This window comes from Thunnus albacares, chromosome 11 (genome assembly GCF_914725855.1).
Source record: "Thunnus albacares chromosome 11, fThuAlb1.1, whole genome shotgun sequence".
NCBI lineage: Eukaryota > Metazoa > Chordata > Actinopteri > Scombriformes > Scombridae > Thunnus > Thunnus albacares.
In genome coordinates this window covers 24,470,001-24,482,486 of record NC_058116.1, presented here as the reverse complement: position 1 = coordinate 24,482,486, position 12,486 = coordinate 24,470,001, and the positions used below count along the sequence as shown (strand labels likewise).

At 42.2% G+C, this 12,486-nt stretch overlaps 1 protein-coding gene across 3 annotated transcripts in view; it reads right to left on the bottom strand.

The window, feature by feature from the left end:
* The window catches only part of adarb1b (adenosine deaminase RNA specific B1b), a 116,903-nt gene that overhangs the window by 38,773 nt on the left and 65,644 nt on the right, over positions 1 to 12,486 (bottom strand). For all 3 annotated transcript variants that reach the window (XM_044365433.1, XM_044365432.1, XM_044365434.1), the window contains one exon: positions 3,456 to 3,493. The gene's annotated coding sequence lies outside the window, so the exon portion shown is untranslated. The remainder of the gene's footprint in view (positions 1 to 3,455; positions 3,494 to 12,486) is intronic.

Here is a 12,486-nt window from a genome sequence, read left to right as displayed (position 1 = left end):
AGCGGTGCGCTGCTGACTCTGACCTCACTGTCGAGGGAACTAAGCGAAGAGATTCTCTCGAGTCAGTGTCACATTATTCTACTGATGATTGTCTTTAGTAAGTATGTGACCTCATCCACACTGCTAGCGTTAGCCGCTAACCCACGAGCACTCCGAGGAGCTGAAGTACTAAGCAACTTATCAGGGAGCTCCCAGTGCGGGGCATTAAAGCTGACTGAGAGAGCAAGCAGAGCAACATTGGCCCAAAGTCCTGCTTAGTCATCTCTTCTCTCAGTATGTTGAAAAAGTGCCACTTTCATTCCCATGGTGATAAGGGAGAGTGAAAAGGTGGGAAACAGACCTGTGTAATGCTGATGGACATAGTCGGTCTGAGAGTGAGCAGGACTGGAGTGCGAATCAGGGACTATAAAATGCAGCATCAGCAGCGGTGGATTTACTTGGATGAATGGAGCCGGCTCGACCGGGGGGGGGGAGGGAGATTGGAGAACGGTGGGTGTCAAAGCAAGTGGCTGAGACATTGCAAATACCGCCAGTGAGCTGTGGCCACCTAAGTAATTACTACCTTTGCTGTTAGGCTAATCCCCAAAGCAGAGCAGCAGACTCAGGAGAGAAAAGCTTAGAGCCTCTGTGGGGCTCCCATCACCCTACTTCAATTACGCAGAGACACAGACCTGTCTCACTCAGACAGACGGACGGACGGAGAGAGAGAGAGAGAGAGAGAGAGAGAGGGAGAGAGAGAGAGAGAGAGGGAGAGAGAGAGAGAGAGAGGGAGAGAGGGAGAGAGAGAGAGAGAGAGGGAGAGAGAGAGAGAGAGAGAGGGAGAGAGAGAGAGGGAGAGAGAGAGAGAGAGAGAGAGAGAGAGAGAGAGAGAGAGAGAGATAATAATAATTATGATTCTTTAAAAACAAGCGTTTCTTTCTTTGAGGAGGGCTGATCAGGACACACAAACATACAAAAAACATGTGATTAATTAAAACAGATATAGTAGATAAAGAATTGCACTGTTGTTTTTACTTTTGAATAGAAAACTGTGGTTGAAATATAGCCTAAACAAAAGAATGGCCCCATCATCATCATCATCATCATCATAAAAATAAATAAATAAATAAATAAAAATTGCCAGGTCTTTAGCACAAGACTCAAGTTATTCATGTTTTTTTCTGGTGTTTATGGTTTGTTTACACCAGTAATGTTTATGAACATAGGCTATATTTTAATTAATGCTCACATGAGACAAACAAATATATTTAATTTTAAAAATATAAGTCGGTTTCTTCAATTACAAATGTGAACACACCTGCTGTTTACATTTACTGCTGATAGTTTAGTGATGATCCATAGTTCAAATTTATAAATATCATTACTAACATTAAGTTTTACAACTGGAGTATTTGTTTTACAATGATAAAATAATATAATAAGGATAGAAAATAAATATGATACATTTCTATGATAAACTGCAAACATAATCACTGAAAAACAAAAAAATACTTTTTGACCAGCAATCACTCGGCCATTTTGAACACAAGACAAATCCTTGATGGAAATTGCAAGAAAAGTACATTTCTTGTAATATATAGATAACTTTAGAGTGAAATCAATGACTTTTCTCCACATGTAAAACAAAAAAGAGAAAATACAACTTCACTATTTGAAGTGTCTAAAGTTAATTTACGTAGCCACAGAAAAACAGGATGAAGAATTAAAAGCTTTTCAGCTGTCAGTGTTTTGTACAGAGAAGCAGCCTGCTGATGTTATGAACAACTTCAAACTTGACAGATGAGTGAAACGAATTGTTTATTACAGCGAGTGCACAGCTCTCTTCCCCTGCCAGTTACTAACGAAATTGAAAGGTCTAAAAACAAGCAAGCTCAGCAACACTCTCCGTCTGTGAAGTGCTGCTGCGAGGGGGTTACCTTTGCGTTCGGAGCGTTTCTTCCGTCTCCTCTTGAACCTGCGTCGGATGAGGCAGTAATAGGAGCCCAGATTCTGCGCGCCGTTGGTAAGAAGGGCCATGGCTCGGTCAAGACTTACACTGAGGCAAGATCGACTGAAAAGCTCTCAAACAGCTCTAAACTAACCTGGAGCGAATCAAAACTTCAGCTGCGATGATCTCACTGTGAGCACAAACACATGTTCTACCTGTCCTTCACCTCTGTCATCCGGCGCTCTGACGCTCGTCCGGTTTGTGCCGTCAAGCTAATGATAGTCTCGAAACGCTCAATTCCACACACCTGCAGCGTGTCTTTGTTTCTACTTTAGTCCTTCCCTTGTACCCGAACTCTCTTTCCCTCCCTTCCTTTCCTCCTCCTCCTCCTCCTCTCGCTGTTTTTCTCTACTCTGTTGACTCCATGTCTGCCCTATCAGAAGTCAGAGAGGGGAGGCGATAGAGTGTGAAAAAGGAGGAGGGGGACTAGCGGAGATTCATGTTTTCAGACGGTTTGTGAATTAACAGGGAATCACGCTCGCTACCTGTCTCATCACCTCCGGAAGTAAGTGACATCTCCAACAAGCTCGACCCCGCGCAGACGATCTCTGGCCTCTGTTTTTCATTTCATCACGTTTCTACAAACTGTATGATTGTGTTGAAGGTATCTCTTATGCTCTTTTTTGCAAGGAAAACTCACGTGTGTATACTGAACACAATTCCAAAATGCTCATGCACACACACACACACATATATATATACGTACACAGAAGAACTTGAGTCACATCTTGAAGCATGAAGCAGATTTTAAAATAATAATAATCATAATTAGAAGAATCACTCCTGCAGGCTTCTGTTTCTTTTGCTTGCATATCCCTCTCTAACAAGGATATTCACCATGGAGACCTGAGGCAACTCACACAGAACTACTCTGCCTCCCTCTAGTGGTGAAATTGTATAATTACAACTATCAAACATCTTCAAATCTCCAAATGTAAGGATGAAAAGGGACATCCTGATACTTAAAGGTGTGTTGTTCCCCTCCACTCAAAAATGTGCTTACTTATTGGTGCTTAACTTGAATGTTTGGCCTTAACTGTGCAGATTGATGTATGTGCAGAGTTTGACACTAGAAAGCTGTTTTCATACTCATGCTGAAGATTCTCTGTGCTCACCTTCAGTCTGAGTCTATGGTGTGCGCCTAGGAGTGTGATCTGTGACATCACAACTAGTTTGAAGCCAGACTTGGTCCAGTGTGCAACCTACACAATTTTAAAATTACTTTTGACTAGTTATCTGAACTTTTTGGTGGAAAAACCCCTTATCAGATTCAAATAATTACTCCAAGTGGACAATCAGTGTTGAAAGTTATTTTAGTTAAGCTGAAAAGTAGTTTACATAAAGTCTACACTAAGTTAGTTGTGAACAAAGAAAAAAAAAGAAAGAAAGTGAAGTAAGAAGAAAGAGTCTCAGGAAAGGTGACTGAAACAACAGATATGGAAAAAAGCTGACAAAAGAATTCACTCACCTTTGGCTTTTTTTTGTGATGTCAGTTATTGGAAAAACCTGGGGGAGAGAGAGAGAGAGAGAGAAGTAAGTCAGTAAGTTCCAAGTAAGTAAACAGCAGAGATTTTGGCTGACCGAAGAGTCACTGACAAAGACCTGGATTACTGACAGTAAAAGTGTTTCAAGGACATGGTGCATCCAGATCAGTTGTAGATACACAAGCCAAGAAAAAGGGTACACACACTAGTTTCATGCTCCTAATGCAATTCAGGGTTTTTTTTTCCAGTTATTGTAACTGAATCTATTAATATAGCTTGAAAACCTTTTCAAATCATTTGTTGCCATATAACCTGCGTGCTAAAGGTTTCCTTGTAAGCGTTATATTTGACAAACAATGCCCATATACAGAGCTGATGATTCAAGTAGGGAGTTTGTATACAGACCAGTGATCTGAACCAGACCGACTTGCAAAGATTATAAATAAAAATATTGCTAAAATGTTTTCCCTTGAACGTAAGTAGACTACAAAGCAGGCAAGAGTTCCAGACACCACATAACCCCATCGACTGTCACTGGACATAAAACCACATGTTTGACCATCAACCTGTTTACCATTTTAAGCCTACAAGACACTTCAGATGTAAAAGTAGTAGTATTACAGACCGATGTGCAGTGTTTTGGTGTGATAAGCCTTCAAAGGCAGAAATCTCTCACTCCAACTGGACTTCCTGGTTCGGTTTTCATTGTCTCAGCGCTACCATAAACAACACACCCTCACCAAAGCTGCCCGCTGCGCTCTTCAAGTGCAGGGCTGATTTTGGTGTGGATCCCAGCTATAACCCATGTTTCCATGGTAACAATCAGTGACCCCTGCTGACCAGTGGCATCAACAATAAAACACAAGGAAACATGGATCATAATTTGTGGTTTGATAACATGTTTTTGATTGTTTTGGGGCAAAGAGGTTTTAGAGACCGTAGTAACCCGCAAGAAATCAACGTCAGTCATTTTTGTTTGCACAAGGAAAAGTTACTGTAGCACAAGTACTGAGCCCTGCTAAATGTCAGCTACAGGTCTGTGCTGCATTAAGATTTTATGCAACTAAAAGTTTTTGGTATTGTTACACTGTTGGCTGAACTTTCCCAGTAAAATGTCCTTGTAAAATATTGAATTTTCTGCTGGAGTGAAGGGAGTTGAGCGGTTAAATGCAGTTACTTGGTCAGCCATGTTTTTTTAGTTTGAAAAATGTCTTGCTTAATAAGATGGTTTGTGCAGCTTTGTGCAACGAATGAATTTAATGTCTATCTGAAGTTTACTAGATCTCAGATATAGTCAAAGGCTCTCTTTGTGAAACCAACTTGCTTTTTCTTAAGCACAGCCTATTGCACTGCAGTCTGCACCCACTGCAGTCTGCAGTGCATGAAACATGAACACATGCAGTTACAGTGTGTAGAGTTACATGGAGTGATAATGATGATGGTAAGTATATCCTTTACTATGTACTATGTACAGTATATCCTGCATATTCCCTGTCCACAGTCCTGAGGTGCAGTCACGTAGAATTAGGACAGTAACATGATTTTCCTTGTTTTGGCTAAAGTCCAATACACTGGATTTGAAATGAAAACATGGCTACGAGGTTAAAGTGATGTTAGAGGATTTTAAGGGGATTAGAGGGTGTTTACATCTACATATAGTGAACAGTGTAGGATTTGCTGCCCTTTTTATACACTGTCACAGCCACGGAAATCCAGGAGTTTTTATGGCCGTTGTTCTTGACGGGCCGAGCACTCTAAAAGCCTTCTGGCTGTTCTAAACATCGAGAGCTTCGTTTTAAAAAGGCCCCGCTTTTGACTTTATCCACTTCATCCAACTTTAGTCGTCTCTAAACAACTGACCTGGTTGGAGGTGTTGCAACAGAGCCAGTGTAATGCTCTTCAACATTTACAGGAATGATGATCACACTGACTTCAAACCCCCCCCCCCATCGGGGACACCGATAATCTTCAACAAATGCTGCAGAAACCTGAGATGTTCCCTTCTCTCACAGTCTGAAACATATATAATGGAGATCTATTATCGCTGTGCCACATGTGCCAGTATGAAATTACGTAAATTATTTAGATAAGTTGTTGATACTCTCCTTTAACAGTGTCAGCGAGATGTCATGCGAAACCTCCTGATTCAAGAGATACAAAATTCAAGAGGAAGCCCAGAGAGAGCTGGCTAAAAATAACAGTAAGTCTACAGTACAGGCGGGTGTTAAAAAGATGTCCCAGAAAAATGCCACTGCCAAAAAAGCTCCAAAGCCTTTCTAGAAGATACAGTAGCTGGGGATAGAGATGATAGTAAAGGAATGAGAGGAAAGAGGGTGAAGATGAAATAGAGACATAAAAGTGTAAAAGAAGGCAAAGGAAATTAGAGCGGAGGATATAGAGGAGGAAAAAAAAAAAAAAAACTTGAGTGAGGACGCAAGATAAAGAAATGAAGAGAAGCAGGCCAGAGATGTGGGAATGAAGAGAGGGATGAAGTGAGGAAAGGTAGGATGAGGTGAGGAAAAAGTGAAAAAAAAGGGAGAAACGGAGAAGCTGGATCTCTAACCTGAGGGGGTCCTTTAAGGTCAGCGAGGCTGTTTTCACTACTGCTCAACTCTTCTACAGTTACCCTCCCGCTGCTTGATATAAAACATTCTTTAAAAAAGTGAATTAGAGGTTTTTGGGTAGAAGTTGTTGTTTTTTTTTCTTTAGAAATTAAGCACATGAAGTTGAAAGAGAGAGAGAAAGAAATAAACAAGAGAAAAGAAAAGTGAGACAGCATGCGAAAGGAGATGCTGAAACTGAAATACACTCCAGACGCAAATTCATTCATGCTTCTGCGTACAAGCCAACCATAACTACTTCTGGCCAAGTCTCACCACAACTGCTTTGGCTGGTTGATTGTTTTTTTGTTTGGCTTTGTTTTCTTCAACTTTAATTTATAGAGACTGTGCAAAAAAGCTGCAGACATGGGAGAATGGGAGTCGGTGCATGCCCCTGCAGAGGAGATTTTTTATCCACCACTCTTACTAACATACTGAAGGAAAGGAGGTCTGTGGCGAAGCAGCCCAGTAACGCTGCTGCGGTTATCCCAGCTTGGATTTTAAAAGGCGTTCCAGACTCCCAAATAACAATTCAACTCCTGGTGGCCTTTTTTTTTTTTTTTTTTGCTGTGGTTTGACAGCGAAACACAATCACTGACGAAAAACAACCTCTTAAACACTTTCACAGGCGAGCAATCCAGGCTACTGTGGTGAGCCCATCTGTCAGTTCATACATGTACTCACAGTCAACTGCGAATGAAAAGCACAAAGCCCTAAAAATAGACTCAGTAGGAACAGTTTAGATTTTTTTTAAAGCCTTTCGTAAGCATCTGAATTGGAGATCCAGCACTCGTATAGAAGTTTAGGTATATCTATATGAATCGACGGGTTATGATTAAATCACGGGTCGCTAGAGGAGGATTTCACTTCCTAACTTGTGTTGAACAGAAATATTGAGCAATACAGAGAATTTCACTGTCATAGTGTAGAACAACCAAACACAGTATCAAAGCGGTGGGATGTCAAACTCTGCAGTGTCATTAAACTGATATGTTGACATTTTTATCCTTACAATTAGCTGACAAGACCCTCCAGCATAACCAAAATATGCTCATTAGCATCTATTAACATTCCTCATTAAAAATTTGGTACCACAAACCAAAAGCCATCAAGCTAACAAGCTAGTTTAAAGCAAGGAGAAGAAGAAAAAAAAAGACACTAACAAGCTGACTTTCTATTTATCTGCCTTTTTGCCACATTTTCTAACATCTGGAGGAGAATATATATAAAAAAAAAACAAAAAAAACCTCAAACCTCACAAGGTTCCCTCAGATGCTGATGAAAAAGCCTACAATTTGAAGTTCACCAGCGTGTTACAGCTGCATGTCGAAGCAGTTATCTCAAGTCACAGTGGAGAACCAACCAAAGAAAATCCAACATGTCAGACATAAGCGTGTCCTGCGGTGCCTGAATACCTGAATATGAAGGCAGATGAAAAATATCCAGGCAGGAGTAGAGTTTCATTGCCTTGTGAGGAAGTCACGTTCCTAAAGCAACACTAAACCTCATCTTGTGCAGAGTTTTGGCAAGAGAGAGAGAGAGGGAGAGAGAGAGGGAAGAGAGAGATCGTGTGCGAGAGATTAGTAGAGACAGAAGGGGAGAGCCCTTGAGAGCTTTTGAGAGTTAGTGTGCGTTGGTCATATTAGGGTCTAATGGGTGCTGATCTCCTCTCGGCTCTTTTGGAGGCTGGAGTCCCGGGGGGTGGGGGGGGGGGTGGGGGTGCGTCAGGTGGACGGAGAGATGCGGGAGCGGCGTTGAAGTTGACGGGGAGGTGATCAGATAAACACAACAGCGGAGGAGTGTGGAGCGTGTCAAGACACTTTGAGAACGGGGTCGGACGAAAAATTCGTAGAGGATGATTATGAAAGAGACATAGAGTCAGTCAACTGTGTGCGGAAAAGGAGTGCGTGACTGTAAACCTCGACTCCTCTCGACAGTACACGGTCTTCAGCCAAAAATTAGGCCAATGGCTCCGTAACCACTGGCCACACGCTCACAGGCTATAACCGGGGTCCCAATAAACAATGCCTCTCCCTCTGACCTAGATTGTTCTCACACGTACACGGGGATGCCATTTTAATTAACCCGTCATTTAATTAAGCGGGTGTATTGTGATTTGAGTGTGCGTGTGTGCAGAAATTCAAGGGAGAGAGAGAGGGAGAGAGAGGATGTGCCACCATGTACTGTTATTCTTCATGGTACCTCACGAATGTCTTGCAGTGTTTTTGTTTTACTCACACTTGTCCAGCAGAGGGCAGCACTGCTACAATATAATTAATATCATGCAGCAAGTACACAGAGAACAGGAGATGTTTTTCATTTACCTGCATGTATAATAATTTTTAGTGCACCGCTCTGACTGATCACATACAGTCAGATCCTTAAAAACTAAAGGAAGGTCACCAGGTTACATCAGTCAGCTGGGATGCACTTCTGCCTTTCTTGCATCGGCGGCGGCGCAGGTCGCAGCGGTCGGCTTCAAGTGTGAATGAAGTGTAAAAATACTGACACAGCTAGAGCAGACAGTGCTGACTAAGAGAATGCATCTCTTGTCACAAAGTGTACACACACAAAAGATGAAAACAGGGTTTTAGATGCAGAAAGAGAGGGTAAAAAAAAGAAGTCACACTTTATTGGCAGTTTTCACTTTTGAAATAAGAATCCACTTGTGAGGTAACAGAAACTTTTTTTTCCCTTTTCATTAAATGTTTTAGAACAGACAAGCTATCATTTGGGTTTTTAGTAATGAGTGATATGTACCAGGCTTGTTGCAAGGCCTTTTTGCTGTATCTCTGTGGTTTTTCCAGCACTACTTTTTTGTACTTTCTGTGCATTTTCAGAGCAACCCATAAAACTGGATGCATGGGAAGCCAGTATGAGATTGTGTTGTTGATACTGCATTGATGATGCCTATTGTATCGGTCGGTTAGGGCTATGCAAAACAGGATGAATCTGCAGGGCACAGTGTGAACCGTCATATTTGTTGCTCCCTCCTGATGAAGCTCCTCACTGGCAGGTAAAGAAGCAGCTTGTGGCTCCGTGTGAATCAAGCTGTCGCCCTCCCTCGCTGTTTATGAGTGAGGAAAAAAAACGGAATTGCATGCGAAACGTATATATATGCCAAAGTGGGAGGAAAACGGGGGGGAAAAAACGGTAATGAATAAATAAATAAACACGGAGCCGTAGTGCGTTCTATGTGGTCTCATGGCAGAACGTACAGTAAATATTGTGACTGTGTGCACAGCGCTCGCTGTCAGTGACGGCGAGGCCAAACGAGGAGGGGGTTGTGGGAATATACACAAAAATACAAAGCCAAATACAGACACAAACATACACACAGTACTACAAAGCCATCCAAGAATTATCTTAAAACAAACCAGGCTGCTAGTAGCTTCCAAAAATGTGATTATTCACTTATTTCCAGCAACTCCGTCGCTTATTTTGTCTCATTTATATTCTGCAGTTTGTCTCTCTAAACCTGCTTCTGTTCTAAATAATAGGGCCTCTAAACAGGAATGACTTTATTCTTCCTTTGGGAGTTCCTTTGGTTCCCAAGTCTAACATCGGTTCCCACTACTGGGTGTGGTCCCCCTCCAGATCTGTGCCTGGGACAGATCCGCTCCACTGCCTGTGGCTTTGGGTGTTTGGTTGGTGCTTGACCAACAGTGGTGTGTGTGTGTGTGTGTACATATATATGCTTGTGTGTGCGCTCGACGTAAGCACGGGGGGAGAACAAAGGCCGGCTCTGTGTTAGTGGCTCTGGCGAGATATGCACCTGAAAGGTAAAAGGCCACAAGCTATAAGAGCAGCAGGCCTGATCTTTTTATGAAGTGCTACACTGTTTTTAATTGAAGTGTATGTATTTTATGGTTTAACCCGTCTGCCAGGCCAGCCTATACTCTCATCACACACACACATATAACAAAAAGGCATCACATCCTCCTCTAACTTCTGTGCTTCTCCTTCATCCTTTGAGATTTGACTAAAAACCTGAGGCGCTCCCCTGAATATCAACCACACTGAGCTATTTTGACTTTGTTCCACAGTTGTCATGTTGTTCCTCATATCAACACGGGCTCAGCCGCTCCGCTCCCAGCAACATTTTGACAACAATCTTGGGGGAAATCCTAAAAGATTTGCATTGTTGTCATGGCAACACTGACTAAATCCAAGTTGGGGTGTTCAAGTTCCAGTCGCAGGTAGGCTGCAGAACTTGTTTTGCAACACTGAGATTAACTTACTGCAAAAATCAGATCAACACTAAACATCAGATTAAAAGCTTCAGCTGACCACCAGGAGATGCCGACACAATTAAGGCGACTACCTGACGCTGTAATCCGGAGCATCAGATAACGAGCGGTTTCAAAGATGCTCCCTTCAAATACAAAACAAGTTAGTCATTCGTAATGAGCAACAGAATTTCCGTCCCGGTTAACGTCACGCTGAACCGCAGCACCGTTTCTCCTCACCTTTAATAGTTCCTCCCCCTCTTTATTACATGTTACAACACAGATGTCAGCGTTTTCTCCCGTGACGAATGAGTCTCTTTTCTAAGCCAATTCATCTTTCTACCCTGCTGTGTGCCCTTGTTGACGGCACAACCTTCTATTTCCTGTGTTACGGAGGAGCGGGAGGTGGGTGGAGGGGGGGGAATTTAAGGTCACAGCGAAAGAAATAGATCTTGTAGCAGAGGGGAAAAGGACGAAAGAAAGAATGGGGTATTCAATTAACAAAGGACAGACGGATGTACTGAGTCGGGGTGAGATCGACACAGGAGTCGGACGGATTGGGCAGTAAAATGTGTTTTAGCAAAGATTTAAGATGCTAAAAAAAAAAAAAAAATCTTGACTTGCTTTAAATTTCACTACTAGCATCAGAGAGTGAAATACATGTCTATGGAAGGCTGCCCTGAAACTGTTGGATCGACTATATAATACACACACACACACACACACACAGACGTTTTTTTTTTTTACTGCACTGCAATGCGGTGTGACATTGAGGATAATGACTGCACACACACACACACACACACACACTTACAGACACACACACACACACACGACTGTGGAAAAACCCTTGTGAATACACAAAGAAACGCTGAGGTAAGCAGGCATGGTCACCGACAGTTCAAGAAGAGATTTTAGTCTTAACGGTTGAAAAGGCTTTTGTGAGGTAATTTCTTTATCAGACTATATTAAACAACAGAGCAGGATGTCGTGACAGGTGAGCGCTGGGTGCAGCAGCGGCGGCGGCAGCAGACTTTGGCGCTCGGCGTGACCGTGTCAATCAACCGTAACACTGTTTCAACACAAGAGGAACCCCTCCTAGAAGGATGAAATAAGTCGTTAAAAGACGACCAATATGACAAAATGACTCATGAATGGTTTCTGAGCTGCCGCCCCTATAATTAAAGGAATACTACAGTTTGTAACAACTTTTATTTTCCTACATTTCCGCTCACCAAAAGTCACGACTGAGATCTTAGAACACGGCGATATTGTTAGAAAATAACGGGAAAACATGCACAAGCAGTCAAATGATCACACAGGTTTTAAACTAACCTCCAGGCTGCTGCGGTGCCTGAACAACATGCCCCCCACCAACTAAGCCCCCCCCCCTGTGCTGTTTCAACACAGAGCTGTTTTCAGTGTGAACGCAGCCTTCGGTTGTCATTTTCATGCCGCACAGAAGCTGCGGTAGCGCTCGCTAGGAGCAGATAAATGAATTTCTTGATTTGCCAATTTAAGAGTTGTTATTACGTAAGTCAACTTAAAACAACTTGTGCAGCTGCATCATCCGCACATGTCGGCATGATTCAAGTTGCTATTTTTTTTTTTTTTTGGTTGCTCATCTGGAAAAAGCCAGAAAAGGTCTTTTTTTTTTTTTTTAAAGTCTGAACAAACTTCACAGTCACAGTAGTTGGTAATCTGAGTTGTTGATGCTGTTGCTCGAGTTTTATTTTTCTTTTATGCACTTTTTGGTTTACGATGTCTAATGGAGAGAATCTATGCTGCAGCAACACTTAGTCCTCAGGCAGACATCTACACCCTGGGAGAGAGAGAGTACAGCATCATTATTTTCACTTTACCAAGAAATAAAAAAAGCCTGGTCCCATTTTACTACTTCTTCCATCTTGGACCATGACTTTTGTTGTTTACTTCTACATCCAAAGCAATCAGGCTATTTGTCATGTCGACTAACTATTACAGCTTGGGGAGGACTAAAGATAATAAGCAACCTTTTTAATTGTGAAAGCGATATTGCCGATACTTCTGCAGTAGGTCTACTGATTAAACCGCTCTCATGTTCACTCTCAAGTTTTAGATTTCCTGCCTTTTCCCGAATCTGTTTGTCTAGTTAAAGTCTACCAGATAAGGTCCGAATATGCTGATCTGGGACTGAGCCATTACTG